General features: G+C 31.9%; 1 pseudogene; it reads left to right on the top strand.

Moving 5' to 3' along the window:
* The first annotated feature begins 686 nt into the window (after window positions 1–686).
* LOC126718638 (beta-glucosidase 12-like) lies at window positions 687–9288 on the top strand (annotated as a pseudogene).
* Window positions 9289–9533: the final 245 nt, after the last annotated feature.

Below are 9533 nucleotides of genomic sequence, written 5' to 3'. Positions count from 1 at the left end.
TAATATTGTCACTCTCTAAGAACTCGAATAATATTTCTTAAATTATATTTTGTATATATATATCACATGCATGAGAAGGCTCTCCGACTTATTTTGGCAATCTCACCCGACAATTTTGAGATTTTGTCGCTTGTTGTCATATTCTCCTCATTACTGTAAGCATCATGTACTTGAATGAAGACAATAGACGAGTGGATGATAGATTATACGTTACTTTTAATCCCATTCTTATCTTAATAGCGATGAAGAGAGAAATAGTTATAAAAATTGATATTTTAATCCAATAGAGTTTAAAACAGATAATTTTTTTTTTTTTTGAGAGAGTTAAAATAGATAATTTGATCTGGTTGTTTTGCAAATGTGGTTAAATAAAATAGAAAAAAGAAGAAGAGGTTATTATGTTAAAATATATCAATTTTTTCTGAAGCTGATGTAAATGGTCAAAGTTTTTAACATGAAGGATATCTATAATTCTACGTGGTACATAGAATGCCAACCAATCAGTTGAAGGACAGCTATGATGACTAACATATTGTTTATCCTTTTCCATGTTTTATTTTTTTAATCTTTCATCTCTATTTTTATCTTTTTAAATAGATAAGATAATGTAGTGCTCCTCTATAAAAAAAAGGGGGTGGGGGGCAGATTCTACCTAGCTAGTGCTGCACAAAAATCCCAAAATCAATATGGCATTTCAAGGCTATCCAGGCTTAGGCCTCCTAGTTCTTCTTGGCTTATTGACTAATGTCATTGCTGTTTCATCAAGCCACGACATTGCTTCATTCAATCGTACCAGTTTTCCCAAAGGCTTTATTTTTGGGACAGCATCGTCGTCTTATCAGGTAACTAAGCCACAATTCTCTCTATGTTAATTTGTGTCTTTTTTTTTTTTTTTTTTTTTTTTCAAAAATGTCTTGGGATGTCAAGCATATGTCAATATTATTATGTGCACGTGTGTTATTTCAAATTTCTAGTATGAAGGCGCAGCAAAAGAAGATGGTAGAGGACCAAGTATATGGGACACTTACACTCATGAACATCCAGGTCACTTTTTCTTTCTCTCTCCAACAATATGAAACCTGAAAGTATGAATTTCCAATGGAATAGTATGCATTACTAAGATAAAATTTAATTCTGGAAAATTTAATTTCAAGACCTCTCAATTTCGTTCATTTCATGATTAAATTTTTTTAAAAAGATTTATTAACGTTTAGAATGTCATGTTATTAAGCTATGAACATAATATTTTCGCAACGATTTCACTATAAAACTTAGGTGGTTAGCTAATAATGGTTGGTAATAAAATATTGTAAGTGATGGACCGAGATGCGAACTAGTAATAAATTTTTTGTAAAGTTGTTGTGTGCATGTACTTGAGCCCTCTAAGCTTGAGCTAGTAACCGATTGCTCCAAGTCCCTTCTCTTCCTAACTTACCAAAGACCCTTTATTGAAGCACCAATAAAACACCACCAATAAAGATTGGATTTAAATGTGACTTTTCACTTATCCATAGCCTTTCTCTCACTCATAAGGTCTGTGTTTATAAGTGAGGAATGTGTTTACAATATCTCAATCAATACAAAGTAGGAGATGGAAAAGAGAGGTTGGATTGGTTTTTCTCAAAGCAAAATGGCTCTCTCTCTCTTCATACACTATGATAGGCTTCTCTTGGATTTCTCTTCTATAAATTCTAGGGTTTGTGACACCCTTATATGAAGCCCTTTCCATGCCTTATAGCTATGTGTGTGTGCTGGCAAATGTGCATTGGACAAGTGTGGTCTAGAATGCAGAGTACAAAGATCGTGTAGCTTGCGATCTTATCACTCCCTAAGGTTGCGTGGGGATCTCGAGATGCGCGTTTGCATCCTCATCCAGACCACCTGCCATGTGGAGCTTACGGGCTACCTAGGTCGCCTCTAGATTGCGAGATCTATGGTTAAAGCAGCTTTCCAAGGTTGAGGGAGGGGCTCAAATACATTTATCCCAAATTACATTAAAACCCAGGAAAAATATATAAAACATAAATTGCAATACCAACAACTTTTGTCATTGAATAAAGCCAACAATAAAAAACATCTCACAAATCAACTAAACTCAAGGAATGTAGAGCTATTACAAATTAAATCATTGATTTGTAATGGATGCAACACTACAGCAAAAAATGCCTATAGTGACAAAATTTATCATCACTATATGTACTATATCATCTCCTAAGACATACCAAACCGGGTCGTCAAATGTCTTGGCAATGAAAATATTCATCACCAAATTGTTTAATAATTTTAAAAAAATATCAAGATAATATAAAAATAAGTTATTTAGATTTTGCTCCATTATTAGTAAGTTAAAAAAAAATATCAAGATAATATTTACAATATTTATTTAAATATTGATGACCCAACAATATTTACAACATTTATTTAATTTTAACTAGATCTATGAGACTATGATGGATATTTATCTTGGATTGATTTAAAAAAAAAAAAAAAAAAAAAAAAAAAAAAAAAAAAAAGAACAACGACGACGACGACAACGCAAAAAGTAAACTTCACATTTCTATCTTTTGGTATTTATTTTTCTTCATTTTCCCCGCTTTGCCTTCGTTTCCTTCAAAACTAGTTCCATTTTACTTATGGCTCTAATTACGAGTTCTTAAATAGTAAAAGGAAAAAAAAAAATGTTCTCTAAATGCAGTATTAACTTACAATGAAATTGCAGATTGGATAAGGGATGGAAGCAACGGAGATGTTGCTAACGATCAATATCATCACTACAAGGTCTATATGCTGTTTCGTGGGAAAACTTTATACATTTAGATTAGTCTTTTGTTTTAAATATTTTTTTTTTAAACCTTCTTTTCCTTGATTTTTAGCAATTGTGAATTGGTTATTTTTGTTTCTTTATTTTAGTGAAATGAAATATATATATTTGTAGTTAATTAAAATTATAGAGAACCATGAGCATAATAATGAGTTTAAATTAAATTCTAAACTAGTTTGTATTGAGGTAGATTTGACAAATCTTTCTACAATCCCTCTTTTAGAAGAAAACATTCAAAAAATTTGAAAAAAGATTGAGAGCCATTGTGAAAATTAAAATGAAAATTATAGTTGTTAATAATTTTTTTTTTTTGGTCGTAATATTGATACTTTTTTAGGTATATTTTAAAATATTTTCTTTAACACTTGCCCCGACTTGAAATCTTGGCTTCACTAAGAGCATCTGTAGCAGCTGGTGCAAAAATTATGTCATTTTACCACACCAAATACTTACTTTATTATTTTACCACATCATTTTGCAACATCTCATTTATCAGATGTTTTATAATTCAATTCTATACATTAAAATAATATTTTCTATACATTAAAATAATATTTACTACACATTAAAATAATATATTATCCCTTCCCCCATTATCATCAACAACAGCAACATCAACAACAACCCACACCGCAGATCAACCGCCACAGCCTACAACCACCGGCCACCCCCACAGATCAACCACCTACCACCAATATCAGCCATTGCTACCAAAAAAAAAAAAAAAAAACTCAAACAAACACTACAATCAAAACCTAATCAACCAAAATCAGCCAACCCGATCAACCCAAACCCAAACTCGATCATCATCATCATCAACAACAACGGCACAACCACCTTCACTGCAATAACGCTGACAGCCACCACCGGCATAAACCCACATCCACCAACACCACCTTATAAATAAATTAAAAAAAAAAAAAACCACAACCAGAAAAATTGTTGCAGCCACAACCACCAGAAAAACAACAGAACCCACAACCCACCCACCCACAACACCAGAAAAACATCAGAAAAATTGTTGTGGCCACAACCCACCCACCGCCGACCTATCCTTCGGAACCCATTTATCGATTTCGCACCATTGATTCCGCACAACAAAACCCACCACCATTGATTCGCCCATCACCAACCGACCCACCCACCACTGAATCTGACCATTGCAACCCACCACTAGTGAAAAAAAAACCACAGCGATAGAGATCGGAGTGAAAGAAGAAAAGAGTGAGAAGAAAAAACTGAGGGTGATGTTTGAGAGGAAGAGAGAAAAACAACGAGATTAAGAAGAAAAAAGAGTGAAAGAAGAAAAGAATGGAGAGGTGTGATGTCTGAGGAAGAATGAGAGAGAAGAGAAAAACTGGAAAGTGAAGAGAGAGGAGAGAGAAAAAAGAATAAAAAATAATTAAAACTTATACCACACCGTTCCATACCATTGCAAATTTGCAACGGTACTGTTTACATGTTGCAAAAATGATGAGATTTAGCACATCTGATATTTGGTGTTTTTTGTGTTTGGTGTGGCAAATGTGCCAAATGCCAAATGTGCCAAATATTTGGCATTTGACACATTTGCCACACCTACTGTGGATGCTCTAATAAATTATATTATATATATGTTAGATCCTAATTAGCTTTTAGTTTTTGTGTCTCGACTTTTCTACATTTTTAGGGCCAAATTATATTTGCCAAATGCTTTTTTCTAATTATTGAGCATATCAAACCAAATACAAGATAATCACAATATAAGAAATTTTCATTTCAAAATTTTCTAACAATTTATATATGTTGTGATTATACATTGCAGAAAGATGTTCGGATTATGAAAAAGATGAATTTAGATGCATACAGGTTCTCAATCTCATGGTCTCGAGTACTGCCAAGTAAGATTATCCTTTTCATAATCCCATAAAAGGTTAGATCCATACAATGAAAAGGACATAAAAATGGGTACCATCAAATACACATCTTAGGTTGGAGTGGATTGACTATTGTTTTGTGACTACATTATGTTCCTAACAATTTCATTTTTGGGACTAATTTTAGAAGGAAAACTAAGTGGTGGTGTGAATCAAGAAGGAATCGAGTATTACAACAAGCTCATCAATAGGCTTTTGGGCAAAGGTCAAGAATTAATATTAAAATTCCAAAATGTCATCAACTTATTTAACTTTTTATAATGCACACTTTATTTTTCTATTACAAAATGCAGGTATAAAGCCCTTTGTAACAATGTTCCATTGGGATCTTCCCCAAGCATTAGAAGATGAGTATGGTGGTTTCCTAAGTCCACAAATTGTGTAAGTGAATGATTCACCAACAAATTACCCCCAAAAAAATAAAAAAGAATAATTCACCAAATAATCCAACTTCTCCATCCAATTATAGACGTTTTACATATATTAAGCACATAATATGTAATTATGATTTTAAACGACTCCAATTTCGGAATTAAAAATAAAAAGAAAGATTGAGGACATTGATATTAAGTGATAATCTACCATTTGTGTCAAAACATTAAAGTTTTAAATTTATCCATTATTTTGACATTTAATAGATGGATTTCAAATCTCCCTAATAAATGGGGCCCAATTCATCGGTGGTGCATAATATGTGACATTTTATGTATGATTTCAAGCTCAATAGTATGATAAAATTAGTAAGTCACTATTTGTCTCAAAATGTTATTCTAACATATGCGTCTAATATTCAGTGATGATTTTCGGGACTATGCGGAACTTCTCTTCAAGGAATTTGGCGATCGGGTAAAGCATTGGATCACACTAAATGAGCCATGGAGCTATAGCTATGGTGGTTATGCAGCAAAAGCGTTAGCGCCAGGTCGATGCTCTGCTTGGCAAAATCTAAATTGTACTGGTGGGGATTCAGGGACAGAGCCATATTTGGCACCATGAGCTGCTTTCTCATGCAGCTGCTGTTGAATTGTACAAGAAAAAATATCAGGTTCGACTTACAAAACTTTAACATTTTAAAACCAATTTTTTTTTTTTTTTTTTTTTTTTCAAGTTATACAAAATGGTACTAAATGTATGTCAAAAGCCTTGTACCTCAACTTATATCTCCTTGTATCTCAGTTGGAGACATTTAGGATTTAAATCACCCTCTCCATTGTAACTGTATCAAATTTATAATTTATTTGTTTTTTTAAATAACTCCTAAATGTACATGGTGGGTTAAACTTGCTTTACAAATGATACAAGAACATATGAATAGCAATTTCTGAGAATGCTTTGAACAATTGTAATGAAGTTTAACTTAGATAAATATACAAAATCTCATGCATGATCTTTGAGTGTAAAAAAATGTTCACCATGCAGGCAGCACAGAAAGGAGTGATAGGGATAACGATTGTGAGTCACTGGTTTGTGCCATTCTCTAATGCAAAGAGAGACCAGAAGGCTGCGGAACGTGCTGTGGATTTCATGTTGGGATGGTAAGTTATGCTTTATGCCTTTATGGTTTTTGTTTTACATTTTCTAATTTAACACTTGCCATTTGAAGGACGTAATTAGCGTGTAAAATTTGTTAATCCTACCCAAATCACAAAATTTCTCAACCCAAATGAAGGCAAAATCAAAAGTAGATCTCCCAATGATTAATTATATATTGAAGTCAGGGGCAAGATCCGGAAATTGTGCTTGGGGGTAGGTAGCACCTATTTATATGCTTTTTTTTTTTTTTTTTTTTTTAATTAAGGATAAAGTCTTGAATTTTTTAAAATATTAGAGCATCCACGTTGGTGGAGTTAAAAACTTTAGCATTTACCACCTTGAAAAGCTATTTTATTTTTTTTTAACACAATTTCAAAACACACCCTCATCAATTCTCCTATTTTTCCATCATCCAAATACTATTCATTTTTAATTAATTTTTTTCTCACTTTCTTTCACTTCCTCTCTGCCACAAAAACCCAACAAATATAATAAAATAATATATATATATATTTTTATCCCTTCTTGTTATTATGAACTACTAGTCTTAGTAGTTTACTGTAGCAGGTAGCCAAAAAAATTTAGCTTTAGCACTTGATGTTGGGCATTTTTTTGGGAGTTTGCGGTGTTAAAAATAGCTTTATAGCTTCTTAACACCTCTATTGCTGATTAGTCATTATTCATAATAATAGTGAATATAAAATTTATCAAGATAATTACGTGTACAAAACAATCCTAAAATGAGCTTTATATCTTTTTAAATTCTAATAAATGTACAAAATTTATCTAATTTGACATAGATAAATTTTTATTTATTATTAACTCTTTGGACTTTGGAGGGTCAACTCATTCTTAGTGGTCAAAGAATTCTTTTTCAGTGCCTAAGTACTAAAAAGTTTAATTTTAACAAATAATAAATATAAGATTAGAATCTTTTATTTATTAATTTTTTATTGTCAGATATAGGAAATTTCATTTCATTTCATTTCATTTTTTTTCATTAAGTTTTATTTTATTTATTTATTTTTTTAAGATGAAGTATTTTAGCATAAATATACGAGCCCGCATCAAGAACTTTCACAATAAAATGCATCTATCTACGAGAGAAAAATGACAAGGATGGATCCAAATAAAAGTTTGCTCTCGGTGTCAAAGTCATATAATGGATCATACAACTAAAATACTCATACACGTCACTTTATAAAGTATAAACCCATTTTTCTCAAAAAAAAAAAAAAAAAAGTATAAACCCATTTGGACAAAAACTTTATCGAATTAAGTTTAAAGTATAAACTCATTTGTATAAAGTTTTTGATCATTTAAATGTCCTAAATTATCTTTTATTTTCTTCTTTTCCTTTTCCTTTTCCATTTCCATGTTGTTTGACCTAAGGGTTCATTTGGTAAAGTCCCCCCCCCCCCCCCCCCCAAAAAAAAAAAAAAAACTTTTTAGGATTTTTGAGCTTAATTTGATGGACTACGCCCTAAAAAAGTTATTTTTTCCCCTTGTTTTTTTATTATACTTTTAGCAAATAAGCAATCACCCAAATGCATCCAAACGCACAATATTTCTTTTAATTTTCTTTTTTGGCCATTAAGATGAAGTTGTTGCTTTCCAATCGAATCACACCACCTTTTTGGTTTCTTTCTTTAGAGTTTGTTCAACTTAAGTATGTACAAATTTAATAAATTTATAATATGCATAAATTTTAAAATTTTCAGTGTTGTTGCAGGTTTTTGAACCCATTGATAAATGGTGACTACCCACAAAGTATGAGATCTCTCGTTAAAGATCGATTACCCAAGTTCACCAAAGAGCAATCCAAACTGGTAAAAGGGTCGTTTGATTTTATAGGATTAAACTACTATACTGCTAATTATGCAGCTTATGCCCCTCAACCAAATGGTGATAGAGCAAGTCTCTTGACAGATTCAAGTGCTAATCTTACTAGTACGTACAAATTCAACACCCGAAGCCATGCTTGTGAGTTTCTTATGTATCTAATATGGTAATAATAACATGACCATTTTTTTTTCTTGTTTTTGTAGCTTCACAGAACGGGATCCCCATTGGTCCACTGGTACACTAGCTAGCAAAATACATATCAACATTTTTGTTCTAGTAGTTAGAGGGAAAAAACAAACACCATTTTTTTTTTTAGTATATTGATGGTACTCAATGGCCTAGCCTTCTAGAAATTTCATTAAGAAAATAGTAAAGCTACACTCAAATATATAGGAAAAAAAATTATTTTAAATTGACGTGGTAATAAATATAGTTGATGTCATATCATTGACATAATGAATATCTTAATTTTTTTTAACTTTTATCTTGTAACTAAAGATAAACACATTCTGTTTTACCCTTATGTTAGTATCCGTAAAAAATCTCTGGCTGCTTCAAGTTGGCTCTTTGTTTATCCTAGAGGATTTCGAGACCTTTTGCTCTACATAAAGAAGAAGTACCACAATCCACTAATTTACATCACTGAGAATGGTGATATCCTCTAACTTCTTTTTTCTTTTATTATCCCATAAAATCATGAAAATTGGTATTCTATTGGTAGTTATTAGATTTCCATTTGAGGCTAAATTCCCCCAACTATATTTATAGGAATTGATGAGTTCAATAATGCCACCTTGTCACTCAAGGAAGCCCTCGTCGACCCCCAAAGAATTGACTATTACCATAAACATCTTTTGTATCTTCATAGGGCCATCAAGTAAGTGCAATATCTCTCTCTCTCTCTCTCACACACACACACACACACACACACACACACACAATTATAGAATTCTAACTGAATTTCACTTCTTTCTTTGGTATATATAGGGATGGTGTAAATGTGAAGGGATACTTTGCATGGTCATTGTTGGACAATTTTGAGTGGTCCTCAGGTTACACTGTTCGATTCGGAATCAACTTTGTAGACTACAAAAATGGGAATAAAAGATACCCTAAACATTCTGCCCGTTGGTTCAAGAATTTCCTCAATAAGTAGACAAGAACTATGCTCAAATTATGAATTATCTATTAGCATTGGACAATCTCCAAACAATAAACTGAAGATGATTTCTTCTCCATTTTTATGCTCTTTCAATTATGTAACTTGTATGGAGTACAAGACTTTAATGCAGAAATGCTTGTTAAATAATATATTATTATATGAGTTTTAAACAAAATATATTTTTTTTTTAAATTTTCATCTCTCATTAATGACTGACTAGTATGTAACCCTGTGCATATGTACGGGTACAATTAAA

Source organism: Quercus robur, chromosome 1 (assembly GCF_932294415.1).
Source record: "Quercus robur chromosome 1, dhQueRobu3.1, whole genome shotgun sequence".
Taxonomy (NCBI): Eukaryota; Viridiplantae; Streptophyta; class Magnoliopsida; order Fagales; family Fagaceae; genus Quercus; species Quercus robur.
This window is presented reverse-complemented; position numbering and strand designations above follow the sequence as displayed.